At 61.4% G+C, this 19,205-nt stretch overlaps 1 protein-coding gene across 1 annotated transcript in view; it reads right to left on the bottom strand.

The window, feature by feature from the left end:
* Positions 1–19,205, bottom strand: part of RBFOX3 (RNA binding fox-1 homolog 3) — a 102,328-nt gene that overhangs the window by 60,164 nt on the left and 22,959 nt on the right. Inside the window, 1 exon segment of the mRNA XM_053994581.1 lies at positions 10,918–11,033. The gene's annotated coding sequence lies outside the window, so the exon portion shown is untranslated.

Below are 19,205 nucleotides of genomic sequence, written 5' to 3'. Positions count from 1 at the left end.
CAAATACATTTTAGAAGCCCTCAGTTAAACGTGGATAATTACGGCTGCCTGCACCAGGGGACAGCCATGCCCAGGCTCAGGAGGAAGAATCACATCCTGATTCCACTAAGGCTGTAAATTAGCAAGGCGCATCCCAATGGCAGCAGAGTAATTCCCAGCTCCCACATCCCCCCTTCCTGTGGGCTGCTGCTCCCCTGCTCCCCCACTCCCACCGTCCTCCCGCGCAGCACGGGTGTTCCCAGGCATATGCTGCTGTTAATGGGGCTTCTGTCACTTCAGCTGCTGGCAGAGATTATTTTATCTCGGGAACCCTCTCCCAGTGCCAGAGCCCAGGCTTTCAGCTCTAAATCATCCACAGGGGAACTCACAGGTGCGGGGGAACACAAGATGGAAGCATCAACTCTGTGACTGTGCTTTGTGCCACAAAGGCAGCAGCACGGAGAGGGGGGACCCAGCAGGACCACCCCTGGCAGAGCCCCAGGAATGCACCCAAGTCCAGCAGGCACAGAGCAGCACGGGGAGTGAGGGAGAAAGGGGGGAACACAACCACCTGGGTAGGGGCAGGGAGACAGCGACAGGTGAGTGTGCAAACCCAGATTTACCCAGCACGGCACTGGACATCTCCACCTGCACCATGCTCCTCTGGCAGCCCACGGCCAGCTCTGCCGTGGGGCCACGGGATGGAGCAGGGGCTGCTCCTGCACACCGGGCAGGCAGCACCAGCAGCTCCCGCTCCCGGAGCACCACGGGCTCTGCAGGGCACTGCCATCGTGTGCCAGAGCACCACCGACCCTCCCGGTGCCCGGGCACCGTGCTCACACCCCGAGGAGAGGGGGCACCGCTCCATGGCTGGCACGGCGGGCACGAGCAGACGGAGGCTCAGCACGGCTCCTGCCAGGGAAAGCTCGTGCACTTTACCACTGCTGAGCAGCTTCTGTGTTCCTGAAATATCCTCTTCCCCTGGGCAACTTCATATGTGAGTCTTGGGACTTGTCAGAGCATTAAACTGACATCTAGGTCACGGTAAGGAATAGCTCAACGCCTCCAGGAAAAAGGGTTTTCCTTCCACATCCCAGCACCTCCTCCACCAGCTCAGTACTCAGCCCAGGAGCGAGCACTTAACAGGGGTGACCACTTCTAGCTGAGAATGAAGGAGGCTGTGGGGGTGGAAAAGGGATTAAAACCATTTCTGAGGCACGGTCTGGAGATTAGCTGCCTTTTCTGAAGTTCTCTTGGCTCTTCATGGTCCCTGGAGCAGCACCTCTGCAGGAAAAGGCACTGGCAGGATTTAAGGCCCAGGGAGCCTGGCTGGACACGGGCCAGGGCCAGCAAACAGAGTCTCACCATGTTTAGCCTGGCAGATGCTATGCCCAAGAACCGTGGGTGATCCATCCTGACCACCAACACCATCACCTTGGTGGCAAACAGCCCCCGGCCTCGCTGGGCTAATCCCAGCCCTGCCTGCACCCCTGGATGCTCCACAGCAGGGTGAAGCTCTGCGAGTCCAGCCCTCAGCCCTGCTTTCTCCCCAGCTGCCCCAGCCCCGGCACATTCCCCCCAGTGGCTCTGCCACAGGGCTGGGGATCGCAGGGCACTGCAGCACCAGAGCGGAGAAATGGTCAAATGTGGGATGCTCAGGCTGCGGGACAGAGAGGGGACAGAGCAGAGGGACGGGGATGGGCAGGACAGAGGGCTGGTCCTGCCCTCCCGGGGAAAGCTCAGCCCACGGAGCGCCTGTCCCTGTCCCTGTCCCTGTCCCCGGTGTGTCACGGTGATGGAGTGCCGGATGCAGGCACCGTAATGGTTTCATCAACTTAGCCACTTTTTATGAGAAATTTGTTCCAATCCCTTCCCTCTCCCCGGCTGCTGTCACCTTAACAGATGTCAGACCTGAAAGAATAATAATCCTGGCAGGAACCCTTGAACCGTAGCGAGCGGCGTCCCAGGGAGGAGGCAAGAGCACGGAGAAAACTCATTTTTGCAGCAGCTCAGAGGCACTTGGAGCTGCCCCAGCCTGACACTGCCTGGGCTGGCAGATTGGCTTGTGTCCTCCTCTTCCTCCCTGGGGGAAACCTGCCCTGTGCAGATGTGCTGCCGTGCTGGTGGAACAGCTCTGGGGAGGAGCCCCTCAGCTCCATCTGGGCTCCATCCGAACCCCCACCTAGAAAGCACCTGAAATCCACCTCCTGTCCCCGGCACAATTCCCACTCCTGTTCCTGTCCCTGACACCGCTGTAAGAAGCTCCATCAAGGGAACCAGCACAGGCAGAGCCCGTGCCAGCAGAATGGGCACACACGTGTGGGGCAGATCTTGCCATGCCCCACATCCTGCTGCTGGACTGCCCCGGCCACTGCCTGGCACGGCCAGCCTGTGCAGAGATCCATCACGCCCTCAGCCCCTGCAGCCTCCTGCTCTGGGAGCTCACCTCATCCCCAGCCAGTGCCAGGGCACAGCACAGGCAGGAGACAGCGTCACGGTGACACCGTCGGTGCCACCACCGGGGCAGCACGGTCCCTCCTGCCGCTGCGGCTCTGCAGGCTCCAGGGACGCCCCAGGAGGCACCGGGGATGCCCCGGGCCGAGCCCGCGGGCACTGGTGGCAGCTGGAGCAGGCACAGGCAGCAGGATGGGCAGCAGAGACACCGGGGCGGCTTCCCCAGCACGCAGCAAAGCCCCGGGCACTGATCTGGGGATTCCCAAGGCTGCAAGTGCCAGACCTGCCCTCATGCTGCCTTCTCCTGCGAGGAGCTGCTGCTCCGCGATGAGTCATTGCTGGAAGACGAATTCTATTTAAAGGATGTTATTCGTAGAAATCGAGTTTTAATAACGGGGCATCAAGCAAGCAGAAAATACCCAACTTCCAAGTGGAGCGAAGTTTCCCTATGTTAATTTATACAGCACAACCACCGCTTGGAGGAATAAAACCACGCAGAGAGCTCCTCTCCCTGACACAGCAGCGGAGGGAGCCCCGTCCCGAGCATTTCCCGGGCACGGAGAGCAGGGATGGAGATGGGCAGGCCGGGCACGGGCACCGCTGCTGGCACGGCTGTGGCACAGGCCTGGGCTCCGGCCGCCGCTGCCGCGCTCCCAGGAGCCTTCGGGCTCTGTTTCGCTGCCAGTGGGAGGGCGGGAGGAGACAGCGCGGAGCTCGCTTTAAAAATAGATCAAACCCTCTGCTACGGAGCCATTTTATTAGAGCAGCACAAGCTGCCGGGCTGGTGACACCTCTGCCAGCACCCAGGGAACTTTTCCCAGATGAATTTGAAAAGCGAGGGGAAGAAACAAAGACGAAGCAGACTTGTTTTCCAACAGAAAAAAAAGAAATTGCTGGGGAGAAACCTGTCTGCACTCGAGCCCCTCACCCCATCCCCAGCCCAAATCCCTGTCCCCAGCCCACATTTCCCCACAAACACCTCCCAGGCATCACCAGGTGCCTTGGTGCCAGCACTGCAGCAAGGGCCGAACCTCTCACACGAGCACGAGACTTTGGCTCATCCCAAATCTGCTCCTCTGCCCAATGTGGTGACTCCTGTGCCCCCACCAGGTCACGTACCAGGGACAGCGTGTCCTCCATCCCAGAAACCCCCAGAACTGGCCCAAGACATCACGTCAAGCTGCACTGGGCCACAGTGCTGGAAAGCACAGCACAGAGACGAGAGGAGTCAGGGCAGGGAAAGACCCCCGAGCCCCCATCGTGCAGAACGAGAGCTCAGTGAGAACCAGGGTGGAAATTCACGACAAACAGGTAAGATCTAATGTACCTAATGATCTGTAAAGATCTGCCTGTACCTAATGCGGCTCACGCCACAATAAGTTGGGAGTGTGAGTGGCTGGGCCAGCAGCAGCATCCCAGTGGGATGGGGGACAGGAGGAGGGGGTCAGCCCGGAGGGGGCTGGCAGGGCCCGAGACTGAGCAGGACAAAGCCCAAAGCACTGAACAAGGAAGCATCTGCTGCAACCTGGGAGCCACATGGAGACACATCTCGCGCATTACTCAGCCACGGGCTGACTCTGAGTCACCGGCTCCAGCATCTGGGAGGAGAGCGAGTGTGAGCGTGTGAGTGTGAGCGTGTGAGTGTGAGCGTGTGACTGTGAGTGTGCTCCCGGGCTGCCTGGCACGGGGAGCTCTGGGGGAGCTGGATCCATGCCATGGGATGACCCTGTCTGGGAGGGTGAGGCTGGGGGAGCAGGGAGAGCTGCCAGGGGATGGAGAGCTGCTCTAGGAGCACACGGAAGGAACGGGACAGAGGAGCTGGTCTGAGCCAAATCAAAGCTTCTCTATAAATACATAGGGAATGGGCACTGGGAGGAGCTGGTCATGCAAAAGGACGCGGTTGGCACAAGAAAAATGGGTGTAAAAGGCTGCAGATAAAGGGAGGCAGGAGGAAATGAGGAGGGACAGGCACTGTGTGAGGAAAGGGGCTGCAGTGGGACTGCCTGGACAGTGGGACTGGGCTCAGGGCTCTGGGTGTCTTCCTAAGACACACCTTTAAATACCTTCAAGCACCACACAGATGTCTCACTGCTTCCATCCCAGAGATGACAGGAGATGCCCACAGCAGAGCAGCCCTTGTCCCCACAAGCAGCGACCATGGAGAGCCAGCAGAGGATGGGGTGGGACAAACACCCACTGGCCACTCCACCAGACCCCTTCCACTGGAAAGCAGCCTCTGGAAAGCTGCTCCCAGCGCTGTCCAGACTGTTTTGCTAACTGTGCAGCAATCCAGGCTGCTGTTCAGATGGAAAGTCTCCATCCCATAATAAACAGTGTACTATTTATAAACCTGAAAACGTCTTTATTATTATTATTATTTTCCCCCAGAAAAAAAAAAAAAAAAACTACATAATAAACCCCCCCTGCACACTGCTGTTAAACACACCCCAGCACGGCCCCGCAGGTCCGCAGCACTGGTGCCGCTTCCCCAGGCAGTGCCCAGCAGAACAGATGGCAGTGTGGGCGTTAGGTACCAGCCTCCTGGCAATCCGAACATCTGTTACCGTTAGAAAATGCTAATTGCCATCAATCAGGACAGCACCTACCCACATTTACATGCAAGCACAAAAAAATTACGTCTAAATTTCTCCGAGTACAACACTTGCTGCATGTTAAGTAACCGGAGCCGCTCAGATGCTGCGCGGCAGCCTGGCACCGGCGCGGTGGGCGATGCGCCGCAGCTGAGCACCGGCAGCGCCCGCGGCGCACGGGGCAGAGCCCCGGGGCTCATCCCACCCTGCCCCATCCCCGCACAGAGCTCCCCGCCCTGCCCGGGAGCGCGGGACCCCTCGGGAGGACAGCCCCCCGTGCCCCGGGCGCTGCAGGGCACCCGCGTCCCGCTCCTCTGCACGACGCTCACCCCGACACGACAGACACGGCGGGAGCCCTTCGCCCCCCAGCTCGCTCCCTCCAGTGACTCCACAACAGGTCGGGGGTCCTGCGCCCTGAGCTGCTGCGCTCGGGGGCCGCGAGAGCCCCGCACGCTCCGCTGCTGGCCTCGCCCTGCCCTCCGCACATCCCGGCTCGGAGGAGCCCGCCCGGATCGGTTCCCAGCATCCCGGCCCGCGGGACGCTGCCACACGCTGCCTGGAGCCACCCGTGGGCACTGCCCGGCCCCGGCTGCCCCTCACAGTCCACGCAGCTTCTCCATCCCCGGAGAGCGCAGAACAGGTGGGAGCACAACCAGCTGCACCGTGGGTCACCAGAGGCCACATCACAGCGCCCCAGAGCGAGATGGCCGCTCCCGTTTGGAAGAAGCAAAAGCACAAATCTTGGACAGAGAACTCGGACACAAAGTCCAGTCAGAGAAGAACGAAAACAGGAAACCCGGTGCACGGTGATCCCCAAGGCACAGCCCCCTCCACAGCGGTCCCGCGGGATGCTCCGACAGCCGGAGCTGGCGAGCGGCCCCGCTCCCCACCCCGCGGCTGCCGGGCCCCCGCCTCCCTCGCAGCCGGGAGCTGCGCCGGAATGCAAATGACGCTCCAGGCGAGTGCCAAGAGCTCCTTGTTCCTTCCCCAATTTAGGACACCTCTCGGTGCTGCAGCCCGCATGGAGTTCGTAGGAGGCTGCAAGGGTGCCAGAGGAGCTGAGCCTGCCCAGGGTGACTCTTCGACAGCAACGCTGCACCTTGCAGTGCAATTTTCCCTTCCCTTGGATCTGTTCCCTCAGGACCACAGTCCTGGCTCGCAGCTCTGAAAGAAACTTCAGATGGCAGAAACCTTTCTACCTGCTGCCCTCCTGGGCACAACACGGACTCCCCGGTGTGTCCCCACGCACCGCGGCCGTGGCTCCACCGTGCCAGCTGCAGGCACTGCTGCCTCAGCTCCTGGACACAACTCAGGCCCTTCCCAAGGAAGAGCACAGGGAGGCTGGAGGAGCGATCCCGCTGCCGAGGTGAAGAGCCAGGGACGTGGGCTGGAGGAGCAGCCGGAGCCCGGAACAGCCTCACTTCCCACAGCCACGGGGAGCGGGGATCGCAGTGCACATTGTATTTCCCCGCAGCCCTCACGTTAGGGCTGTCAGGCTCTGGCTCCATCCCCTGGTTCACCCCACATCCCTCCCTCCCAGCCCTGGCTCCCTGACAGGCTCCCGCTGGCCTGAGCAGGTTGTGGCACCGCTGCCGCTTCCCGCGGCTCCCACCGTTACTCAGCAGCCGAGGGAACGGCTCGGAGCTGCAAGGTCACTCAAAAACACCATCTGTCCACGCACTGCTCCTCGCCCTGGGGAGAGCAGCAGAGAAATTATTTCAATGCACTGAAGGCCACCGTGCCCCTCTCCGCCGCCCTGCTGCACGCCAGCATCTCACGGTGCTCATTCAGCCTCGGTTCAGTGAGGGGGGAGCACAGCATCGATGTCCATTGATGCCCCCCACACCCTCCACACCACGAGGGCACCCAAGGGCTCCAGCAGTTGACAGGGAACCCTCCCAGAGTGCTCGTCGCAGGGTGAGATGTTTGGTGCTGGGGGGAGACTGCCTGTGCTGGCCAGAGCCACTGCCACCTCCGTGACCCCTGGCTGGTGGCCTCACCAGTACCACGGGGTGGGGGGCAATGGTGGGAGTGTTGCCCACCTTGCATGAGGGGAAAAAGTCACAGGAGCACCCCAACATCCCCAGGAACTGCAGCTCCAGGTGCCCTCCCCCTGCACTGCCCAGGGACTATTTCTGGGGAGCTGAAGTCACTTGCATTTGGGCTCTGAAGTCACACTCGTCTCTGCTTGTGCTACTTCTCCCGCACCTAAAAGTGTCACAAAACGGCGCTGTCGCGGCAGTTGTCCCCCACACGCCACGTCCCAGATGCTCCTGTGCTGCTGCTCACAGCCAGGCGCTTCCCCAGCCCCGGGCTTTTGCCAGGACAGCGTGGGGCTGCCAGCATGGGGGGACTGGCTCACACCCAGCTGCAGCAGTAAATAAATATTTGCTTTGAGCAAACCCAATCCCAGCGAGCACACATGGCTGTGCCCCTCATCCGCGGGCACCTCAGCAGCTACTTCCTCCATCCACCAGCCCCCGCTGTGGCTCCATCCCAGCTCTGCGTGGCCCCGGCTGCAGTGCTGAAGCAGAGGGGGGGCACTGCCCCCAGGGCTGCCCAGCAGGAGTCCCCTGCACCCCCATGGCGCCGGGACCCTGCGCCACGCTGGCCCCACGGCCCCGCAGTGAGTCCCGCTGTGTGCAAGATCCCTTCCATATGGGAGCAGCCAGCGGAGCTGCCAGCTCCCAGCTCCAGCGCTTGCCGCTACATCTGGAAACTCTTCTCACCCTTAATTGTTTCTAATGCCTTAACACAGGGAGTGACTAATAAGACACTAATTGGGCGGCGTTAGCAGGGAGCGGAGCCGGAGCGCTGGCAGTGCCCTCCGCGCCGAGCCGCCGGCTCCCAGCGCTGCGCTGCCGCGTGCTGCCATCACCACAAATCCCTCTGGACTCCAGCGCCTTTCCCTGCTCAGCCTCTCCCAGCGTGCTGGAGAACCCGCCCCAGCAGTGGGGAGAGCCAAGAGACGCCGATTTCAGCTCTGCCGAACGGTCCCTGCGCCCCGGGAGCCAGGGCAGGGAGGGCACAAGGTACCCCCCAGCAGGGACGTCCCGCACACCGTCACTCCTCGAGCAGAAAGGCACCGGGAGACCTCGATAGCTCCCCTCTGACTGCCCACCAGCACGGTGCCTCTGGGCACACACCGGCACCGCTGGGATGGGCATTGCTTGGCATTGCCCACGCTGAGCCAGGGCGAGAAGACAAGTGATGAACGGCCACGGGAATGCACCTGCTCCGGGTGATTTATGGCTGCTGGGGAGCCAGGGCAGAGGACAGCTGCATTTGGGACCCTCCCCGTACCCCAGAGAGCTGTGGGGTGATGTCCACACCCCATTTCTGGGGCTGCCCTGTCTCCCTGGGAGCTCCCACAGGGCTGCCAGCCCTGCCTGCACATCTGCTGGCAGCGCTGTGCTCGCCAGAGCTGCTCAACAGCAGGAAAGAGGCACAAATCTTGTTACACACTGGCTAAGCCTCCCTGGGCATGTTTTCTATAAATCTCCTGGAATTTATTATATGATAACTAGCCTGGAAAAGCTAAATTAAATCCACAGCCAAGAAACTGACTTTCAAGTGTGACCTAATTTAGTTGCTGGAAAGGGAGGGAGGGAGGGAGCGGGGATCCCGGTGCCAGTCGTTCCCGGGATGACCTCCCGGTGCAGCCGCACACCCCCCGTCCTCCTCTCCGCCGTGACTTTGGGGACGGAGCTGCGCAGCCTTTCATGTCTGAGCGGATCTCACACTCCCACTCGCTGGAACAAAAGCGCCTCAAGGGCTCCCCTGTCAGATGTTTTCCATTGCTCATCTCCAAGTCTTCCTTGAAGGAGCGCTCTCCTCGCGGGGGTGCTCCAGCAGGCTTGGGGATGATGGGGAGAGTCGCCGCAGGGGCTCTGCACTGGCCCCAGGCTGCTCCCCACCAGCCCAGTGAGCCCCAAGCTCAGCACCAGCACCCACACGGCCCACGGCCGGCAGCCCTGAGCCTCACGCAGGGCCCAGCCAGGCTCCAGGAGAGGAGGAGGAAAGCAGCAGGGAGAAAAGCTCGATAGGGAAGAGGCTTGGTGGCCTGAGCTCCAGTGAGCCCACTTCTGCCCTGGTGACCAGAGCAGCTGCTGGCAGCAATGGCTGCGCCGGCCCCGCAGACAAGGCACGGCCCTCCCGATGCAGGGGCATGACATACATTATGGCTGGGGTGACAACCTGTCTGCCATCCCCTGAAAAGCAGCACCTGTCTGCCATCCCCTGAAAAGCAGCACCTGTCTGCCATCCCCTGAAAAGCAGCACAGTCCCAGCCCCAGAGCCGGACATGCCCCAGTGCTGCGCAAAGGTCCTGGGAGAAACCCCCAGCGCTCCCACTTTGGCCAGGACGCTCACAACAGCCGGCTCCACAGTGCTGCGGGGCTGGGCAGGACCAGGCACCCCTTCACCCCAACACTGCCCACCCGTGGGGCTGCTGGCTCGAGGCAGAGCGGGCGCGGGAGGCGGGAGCACGGCGCAGGCAGGGCCCGCGGCGAGGGCGACGTGGGCACAGCGGGACCACGGTGCTGCGGCAGACCCGGGGGTGGCTCGGGGCTGGCACGCGGACGCGTGCTGTTGTTCTGGAACGGAGTGCACTGGCAGAGCGGCATGTGGGAAGCTTGCATAATAGTGCCAGCCCACACTACGCCTGCTCCTTCCCAGCATGATCAGCCCCTTGCTTTCATGAGCAATAACATCCACCCAAAGTTTTCTAAAGACAAAAAAAAAAAAGACCTTCAAGGTGATGCACAGAGCTCAGCTGCCTTTGCTGCCTCTGAACTGATTAATGCAGCTGGGGAATCCATCTGCACGGCCACTCTAATCCCATATTCTGGACAACCTGTACCCCAGCAAGGGATGAGAAGCCTCAAGCTCCCATTTTGTAATTCCCGAGCAGGCACCTGGGGCTGGGGCAGAGCAGAGGAGCCAGTGTGCAGTGAGCAGTGCTGCGAGGGGGGCACACACAGCCCCACACTGGGAGCCCTGCTGGTGCTGCAAGGCCCCAGGGCACTCCTCCTGCCCAGGCACTCCCCTTGGCTACTGCCAGCTGGGAGAAGAGCAGTCCCAGCTCTGGGGGTCCCCCCGGCACAGCGGTTGGTGGAGAGGGCACTGGAAGACAAATTCTGTGGCAGAACAGCCCCAGGCAGAGCCCAGTCCCTGCTCACCACGGCTGCCACAGCGTGGCCATGACCCTCTGAGCATCTGCTGAACCTGTGGGTGCTTGCAGTGCTGGGAACAAACAGGGGAAACGCCTCGTCTGGAGGAGAGAGCCCCACTGCCTGCGAGAGTTTTAAATTTTAACTCCTCCTCAAGCTGGTGCGAGCTCCCAGTGCAGACTGGTGTCAGCACGAGGGGGGTTCCGGTCCGTGTAACGTGAACTGACGGCGATGGGTTCAGCCCAGACCACACGGAGCTGCACGCAGCCCTGAGGGGAGTTTGCAGCACGGTCGGCGCCAGGAGCGGGGTCTCGGCGGGTCCAGCCGGGCTGCGACGTGCAGGGCTGTGTGTGCACCATGGGCACGCAGCCCTCCCCCTGCAGGGGCACCACCGAGGTCCCGCATGCTCCGGGACCTCCACGCTCCTGCAGCGAGCAGGAGGGAGACGGCTGGGACTGATCAACGCATCCCAGACCCCCCCACGCCATATCCCACGAGGATTAGAGCAGACGTGGCTTGTCCCAGCAACGTTCCCCTTTGCCAGGGCAGCACACAAGAGTCAGGACACACAGGATCTGTACCCAGGGCTGGTGCAAAGTCCCTGGTGGGCTGGTTGTGAGCTGCTGCCCCAGGCACAGCCATGGGAAGCAGCATCGTCATCCTCAACCAAAAAATACCTCCATGCCCTCCCCTCGTGGGACTGCTGGGTGGAAACAACATACCTGAAGACCAAGAGCAGGTGCCTCAGGTGTGGTGGCAGGTGGGAGCTCACACTCGTGTTCACCCCTCCAAGCTGTCAGGAAGAGCCGTCGGGGTCTCAGAGCAGCAGTTTCTCAGCCTGAAAGAGAGAGGGAGAGGCTCCAGTCCCGTCCCTGTGTAGGCACCGCCGCTAATAACGGAGGAGGACGCGGCGGAGCTCGGCGCTCACAACGCCACGGCTCCAGGGACTCGCACGCGCCTGGCCCACTCCTTCAGCAGCACAATTATCTCACGGCTGGGAGCAGCTCTGGAGCAGCCCCTGACATGTGCAGAGGCAGGACCCTGCCCAGTGGCAAAGCCCCTGAGGAGAGGGAAGCGTGCTCGGCCCAGAGAACAGGGTTTGGCTGCACGGGGCACGCAGCAGGTCCCAGCTTGTGGTCCCCAGGGGGACATGTCCCAGTCTTTGCACTGACACAAAATGCTGAGGCTGGTCCTGCCTCCCTGAGAGCACCAGCCCCGCCCTCTGATGAGTGCATGGGATGGAGGCAAGGAAAGGCAAAGACTTCTTCCTAAAGGAATAAAGTCCCCAACCCACCTGTTCCCCCAAAGGCTCTCTGGAGGCCACTGGCAGCTCTGTGTGTGATTTTCCCCAAGCCAGGCTGAACAGGAGATAATTTAACAGCTTGTCCCCCATTGTAATGGGACTTTTTCCCTGCTCCCCCGGGCAGCCCATCCATCACAGCACAGAGCAGTGACGTCCCCCTGGCACCTCGGCCAGGCAGCCCTCCCTTGTGCCGTGAGTTATGACGCCTGCACCGTGCCGTGGGACGGGCTCAGAGCACCGGCTCCACTCCGGGAGCTGAGATTTATCCCCTCGGCGGAACGGGGGCAGAAGCCAGGAGATAAGTCACAGCAGAGCTGCAGGAGTGGCGCTCAAGGTCCTCCAAGGTTGGCTCATTAAAAACCCAGGACCTGCCCGCTGCTGTGGCTGCGAATCCCCTCCTGATGCTGAACCAGCCGTGGCCAGGAGGGAGATGGGAACAGAGCTGGGCCCCCCAGGCTGGCTCTGCAGCAGTCCCTGGGGCAGGCTGCTGGCCAGGGCTGTGTGAAGCCACCAGTGTCTCCCAAACACCATCCCAGCACATTCCAATAACCCCAGCAGACAGGGATGGGCTTCCCAGCAGTGCAGAGCCAGTAAAAATCCAGGAGGCAGCTTACAGAGGCGCTTGGATGCTGGCCCCAGGAGCAGACTGGAGGCACCCACTCTGGGACTGGCACCTGCAGCCACCCAGCACACCAAGCATGCTGCTGGGAGTGGGCACCATCCATCACTGATCTGGGGACAGACCACAGAGAACCCACAGAGATACAGTGAACATCGCAGGCACTCCCCAGACCTGCTGGAATTCCCCTCCTGCTTCATCAGTCCTGCTCATTAGGCTCTGCTCCTGATCAGCAGGCAGAGCTAGAGCTCAGCAGCGTCGCTCCCCAGCCCTTCCATCCCAGCCTCTCTAATGCTGGTCTGTCACAGCTGGTCCCCAAACCCCCCTTGGTGTCCCCTAAACAACCCTTGGCTGTCCCCTTCCACAGGCTCTGCCACCAGTCCCTCTTCCCTCCCTGCTGTGCTCTGTGAGTGACCAGGAGCCACGGTGGAGCTGGGGGCTCAGAGGGGACTCACGCTGTGGGGCCTGCCCCACACTGAACCCCTCCAATCATGTCCAGCACGTGCAGGAGAAGACAAACACTGGGAAAACCCAACTGCATCGCTGGAACAAACTGAACACAGCAGGATTTTTTCAGCACCTTCTATTTTCAAAAGCAAACCCGTGTGAGTGCAGGACAGGGGCTGGCACGTTCCCCACTGGTGTTGGGGGCCCGGCAGCATCCCTGCAGCACCCCGCCACTGGGAAAGTGTTCCTTCCCCAGGAGGGATGGGAAAGTGAATTGCAGATCCCTACGGGGCATCTCCCCCAGGAGCCACCGGGCTTTTACTGCACACTAAACCACAGCGATTAGATCAACAAGCCAACCCCTGCAAGGCTGAGAGGTTTTATCAAAGCCAGCAGCACCTCAGGGAGGAGATGGGAAGATGATGCAGCTGCCCACAGCATCTGCAATCCCCGGGCCAGCCTGGCGGCTGCTGCAGGGGGCAGGACCAAGGCTGTACTGGCTCATTTTCAGGAGGCTGAGCCTCTGCCGCTGCCTCATGCTCCCAGGACCCCGGTCCTGGCCCCAGCCCGGTGCCTCCTGTCAGACCCCACCGTGGCAGAGGGGTGCCACAGAAATGCCCCTCAGCAGGCAGGGCTGGGGGGCAGCAGGAGCTTGGGGGGCTGGTGCCCGCAGTGCTTTTCCCTGGATTGCAGAGGAGTGGGGAGAGGAATTTTCTTTCAGCAGCAAACTCGCTGAAGCAGCACTCGGCACCTGCGCAGCCCCAGATACAGCTCCTGCTCCAGCCCGACCTGGAGCTATTTCCCACTTATCTGCGCCACAGCTGATATCTGTGCAGCAGAACACGGCGCTCGGTAATAGGATTTTGATGCTAAACAGGAGATGTTTTTTCCCCGGGTCTCACTTACGTCACACCTGGAGGTATCCATGGCCATGGAGGTGACACTGAGGAAGGCTAAAGAGTTTCAACTCCTGCGCTGAGGGAGCAGCTTCTCCTTCAGCTGCTAAACAGCAGAATTACAGTGATCTAGCAATGCCTGCCCTCGTCGTGCCCCCACCCCAACACAGCCCTGGGGAGGGGAGGGAGGAGAGCACACCCCCACTGCCACAGCCCCACTGCCCCCATGGCTGGACGGACCCTGCATCCCATGGGCACCATCTGCTCCCCGTGCCCCTTGGGCCCCAGGGGTGTGCTGGGGGAGCCTGAAACCCACAGGCATCACCTGTAGCCCACGGGCATCACCCACTCCCGTGGGCATCAGCCGCTCCCAGCACTCCCCCAGCCCCAGGCACTGCTGTCAGCTACAATCCTGTGCCACAGGGACCACCCACACGCCACAGCAGCAGCAGCACAGAGACAGGCTTGGGTGGCAGAGCCACACTTGCAGCTGCCTCAGGGAAAGGGGAGGAAGGCTTGTCACCTCCCTGCCACCCTCCTCCCCATAGGAGCAAGAGGAAGGCCCCACACACCCCCAGTGCTGGAGCTGGGAAAGTCTCTGCCTGCCACAGACAAAACCAGAGCGCTGGGAACCACCCCCGCGGGCGCGGGTGACATCTCACCCGTGGGAACGCTGCCGGCGCGGCGGCAGGGCTGTCACCGTGGTGCCAGGGCTGCCACCGTGGTGCCAGGGCTGCCACCGCTCCCACGGCACAGCCCGGTGGCAAAGGGCACCAGCAGAAAAGCCACAGGCTGGCAGTGGTGGGAGAGGCTGGCCAAGGCCGAGACCAGCGAGTCACGGCCGGGCCCTGGCACGCTGGGCCAGGCTGAGCACACCCGGGCCAAGAGGTGCTCAGGGGTGCACGGGGATTGTGGGGTGCACACTGACCACGGGGCCCCATACAGACCACGGGGTCCTGTTACTGACCACGGGGTGCACACTGACCACAGGGTCCCATACAGACCACGGGGTGCACACTGACCACAAGGTCTTGTTACTGACCACAGGGTGCACACTGACCACGGGGCCCCATACAGACCACGGGGTCCTATACTGACCACGGGGTGCACACTGACCATGGAGTCCCATACTGTCCACAGGGTGCACACTGACCACAGGGTCCCATACAGACCACAGGGTCCTGTTACTGACCACGGGGTTCACATTGACCACAAAATCTTACTGACCACAGGGTGCACACTCACCATGGAGTGCACACTGACCACAGAGTCCTATACTGACCACGAGATCCTGTTACTGACCACAACGTCCTATTACTGACCAGGGGGTCCTATACTGACCACAGGGTCCTGTCACTGACCACAGGGACCCATACTGACCGCAGGGTACACACTGACCATGGCGTGCACACTGACCACGGGGTCCCTGACCGCTGCAGTGGGCAGCTCCGGCCGTGGCCGCAGTGGTGCCCAGGCCAGCCCCGCTCTGGCTGACCCGAGGAGCACAGGCACTGCAGTGAGGGCACACAGCACTGTGCAGGCGAGCACAGCCCCAGGGCAGCTGTGCCAGCCCCGGGCCTCATCCCACACGGAGGGTGTGCCCACGGGCAGGGCAGTGCCAGCAGCCCCCGGAGCAGGGACAGGGTGCCAGCAGCCGGGGCAGCCCTCGCTGTGGCAGAGGGACGCCAGCAGCTGGTCGCAGTCTGTTTTCCTGCACAAGTGCATTAAGCATTCCACACGGCACTTTTGCTGTAAATCACTTCCTATTCAGGCTCACTGCTGAGGGTCTCTGAAGGTCGATTTTCCATGGTTATGACAACAAAAACTAAAATTGGGTCAAACCTGAAAGGTATTATCTTTCTCCAAGCTGCTAAATGCACAATAGTAATGAGGTTGGTTAAGCAGTTCACCCCCAGCCTGCATTATTTGCTCTGAAGATGTATTAACCAGTTAAATGAGCGTGATAAGGCAGCCCTGCACATCCCTCCCACCAGCTGCACGGAAGATCTGAGGTTCTGGGTCTCCATATCCCTGTTAATAACCGAGACCGCGGCCCCACCGACAAAGGCGGCCGCGCCACGCGGCTCCGGGCCAGGCTCTGCCCGGCCTGACCCACGGGAACACAAAGGCAACTTTAAAGGCATCCAGCAGCTCAGAGCCACTGGAAAAAATAATTATCGTTCCTCCTCCCCTCTCTCTTTCTTCTTCTTAACACTCTCCCTCCTCCAACCTCCTGATGAAAGAACGAGCCCACCGCCTGCCCCATCAAAGGCGGTTTAGCAGCATCCCTACACCAGGATGGGGGATTATCCCAGCTGACCTGGCTGCCACCACCCGGCATGGGACCCAGGGGTGTGTGGAAAACCCACCCAACCACCCCGTAAGCACTGGAGGTCACTTCACAGCAGCCCCCAAAAGAAGCTGCGTGCCCGTGGCAGAGCTCTCCATGCAGACCTGCTGGCAGAGTGCAGGATGGGCTGCCCAGGGAGGCCCCACCCCAGTGGGGCTGCAGCACCACTTGTGGGACACAAACGATATTTGTTTTTATGGGAATTCTGCTGTTTTTCCTAAAACAAACACCCATTAACATAAATATAACTGATGTAAACAAGCATGACCCTAAAATCCATGTGCAGCTGTATGGAACAGGGAAAAGAGAGGGAGGGAGGTTGGTTGGGAGAGAGGGAGGGGAAACACTTTAATTAATCTCTAAAATGAATGAGATGGGAAAACTCGAACTGCAGGGAAAGCATCTGGTGCTGCTGCAGGAAGGGGCTGTGCTCTGCTGTGTAACATTGGCTCCCACAAGGGGCACTCCACGGCACCAGCCACCGCTGGGAGAGCCACAACACACCCAGAGCACCCGGGGAGGGCAGCCAGTCCCATGTGCCAGAGGCAGGAGCTGGGAACATCCCACTGGCTCGCCCCTGGTGAGCTGCTGCAGCTCCTGGCTGCATCCCCAGCCAGAGGAGGAGCATCCCCAGGATCCCCAGGAGCAGCCTGTCCCGACAGGGGATGGGGACCAGGGCAGGGGGCTTCACCTCCAGCAGGAGGGACCCTGCCACCAGTCAGGGAGCACATGGGGGAAACATCCAGAGAGCCTCGGTGTGCCTCTCGTGGTGCTCCAGCTGGGGCTTTGCCAGGAGGAAGTTGCTGCATGGAGAAATGCCAGCACTTTCTAGCACGGAAGGATGGATGAAGATCCCAAGGTGGGATTTGTGCTGGCAGCTCTGGGACCACCTCTCTGGCCTCCAGGCGCCATCTCCTGTGACCAACACGTGGCTGTGAACAGCACCTGAGGACCAAGGGAGAGAGAGCAAGACCACAGAGCAGATTCAAGGAGCTCCAAGATGGAGCAAAGGGCCTGGGGGTCAACCCCAGGCAACAGCAGATTCACACAGTTGAAGGGGACAGCAGTGGATCCAGACTGGGCTCTTCCAGGTCTCCCCACAAGCAGCTGCTGCTCCGAGCAGCTCCCTGGCTGCCCCAGGACAGCTGCCACGCTCAGCCCCAGCACCCCGGCAGCTCCAGCACACTCACAGCCTGCCCCCCTCTGGGCCAGGTCCCGAGGGATCCTCCTGCATCCCAAGCCTGGAGAACAAATGCACAACGTGGCTCCTCTTGGAGAAACACCGACCAGCAGCACAGCTCCTCCCCAGGGCAGCGCTGGTCAGAGCGCAGGGCCATCGCCAGCTGTGGTGCCCAGCTCTGCCGTGGCAGTGCCCGCCTGGCACGGTGCTCTGCTCTGGGAAGAGCCACTCCCTTGTCCCCTCACCTGTGCTGCTCCTCAGCAGGGAAGGCTCTGGGATGGGCGGGACAATGGCACCCCCAGGACTCAGCCCAGCCCCCGAGCTGGCCCCGCGCAGGGCTCGGCACCTGCCAGCCCTCCTGGCCACCACACGGCCGCAGCTCCCAGCCCTCCCACGTCCTCCCCCCTGCCCTTTCCAACACTTCCAGTGATGGCAGGGAGCTAGAAACGCCAGGGAAAGCATTCCTTATTTCAGGAAGGCAGATCACCTAAAGACTGGCACCAGCCCAGTGCCCGGTGAGACCTCCCCAGATTTACAGCCAGCACAGCTGAAGAGACAGAAGAGCTTTACTGAACCTGGTTAAGGCCTCATGGGAAAGTGACAGCAGGATCTGAGTGACCTGAGAGCTCCACTTTTCTGTCAGGAAAACAAAAGTGACACAAGAGAGGAGCCTGGCAGCCCTGTGGGGAGAGGGCTGCCAAGGGACAGGGCCAACAGGACACCACATCCTGCCCAGGGAGCAGGGACCAGGCAGCTGCTGGGACAGCAGAGCATCACTGCCGGAGCACCCTGCACTGCCTGCGGCACTGATCCAGCCTCCCCCTCCTCCTCCTCCAGGGCCTCTTCCTCTCCTTCCCCTCTTTGTCATTCCTCTCAGCTCACGCCTCTTCTCTGCTCTCCTTCAGCTGCTCACAGCAATAATCCAGGGCACTGACGCCCCAGCAGATTGCTCAGCGCCGCTCCCCGCTGCTGACCGGGGTTTTAATGACTCCCCCGGCCGTGCTGGGGCTGGTCCCCACCTCCACCGGCTGCCGGGTCCTCCCCAACATCCCTCCTCCAAAAAACACCTGCACCATCCGCAGGGATAGGTGAGGAGCACCCGCCACCCCAGCTCTGTGGGGGCTCAGGATTCTCTCGGCAGCCCCGGCCCCCCAGGGCTCCCCGGGCCAGGCGAGTGCAGCCAAGGGCACCAATGCAGCAGCCGGAGGGGCTGCAGGCTGCCAGCACGGCGCATGTTCCCTGGGGACAGGGAAGGGACAAGCGTGGCTCAGTGTCGCTCAGACGATGCTGCCTCGTGGCACGGGGCTCTGCAGAGGCAGGGACAGGACAGGGACCAGGCAGGGACTCGACAGGAACTGGGGCTCTGCCTGCAGGATCCACACAGCACCCCAGGCAGCACCTGCGAGGGCACGAGCCAGGCAGGACGTGCCAGGGTCTCCTCCCCAGTGAGGAGGATGAGTATGACAGAGAGAGGAGCTGCTGCTCAGGGGAAGCCTGAAATTCAGGAGGTGAATTGCCGAGCCCCGTTCCCAGAGCGGAGCTGCCCAGGGCAGGACAGACTAGCACACTTCTGAAAGCAAGGGACAGGCCAGCAGTGTCACCCCAGCCGGCCCTATCATCTCCCCCCACAGGACAATGTCTGGATCCTGTACCCAGCTTTGGGCTCCCCAGTGCAGATGGGACTCATACACAGGAGGGAATCTTGCAGAAGCTCACGGTGATGCTCAGAGGCCAGAGACACAGTGGGAGGGAGGTGAGTGCTCAGCCCAGAGAAGAGGCTCAGGGGCACCAGGGAGGTTACAGGGAAATCAGGGCCAAGGCAGGAAGCGGGGAGGGCAGTGGAGCTCCAGCTGCATTATCCTGTTTCCCAACAAATCCATCCATCCATCCATCCATCCATCCATCCATCCATCCATCCATCCATCCATCCATCCACCCATCCATCCACGTCAGCAAAGCAATTTTAGAGGCAAGCAGCAGCTGCCACAGAACCACAAAGCAGAGGCAGTGCCAAGTGCCAGCAGCCACAGCCTGCCTGCCCCCTGCCTGGCATGGCCCAGCCCCTGTCCCCCCCTCCATGCTCAGTGAAGGGAGCAGCAGTGACCCAGAGGCGCAGGGGGTGCCCCGTGACCCCCAGCCCCCGCAGGCCCTCAGCACCAGGCACAGCACTCGCTGCCAGGCTGCAGATCCCCGTGTCCCGTCCTTTAATTAACAT

The sequence above is a fragment of the Vidua macroura genome, chromosome 19 (genome assembly GCF_024509145.1).
Source record: "Vidua macroura isolate BioBank_ID:100142 chromosome 19, ASM2450914v1, whole genome shotgun sequence".
NCBI lineage: Eukaryota > Metazoa > Chordata > Aves > Passeriformes > Viduidae > Vidua > Vidua macroura.
Note: the sequence above shows the minus strand (reverse complement) of the source record. Positions and strands in the feature narration are given on the sequence as shown.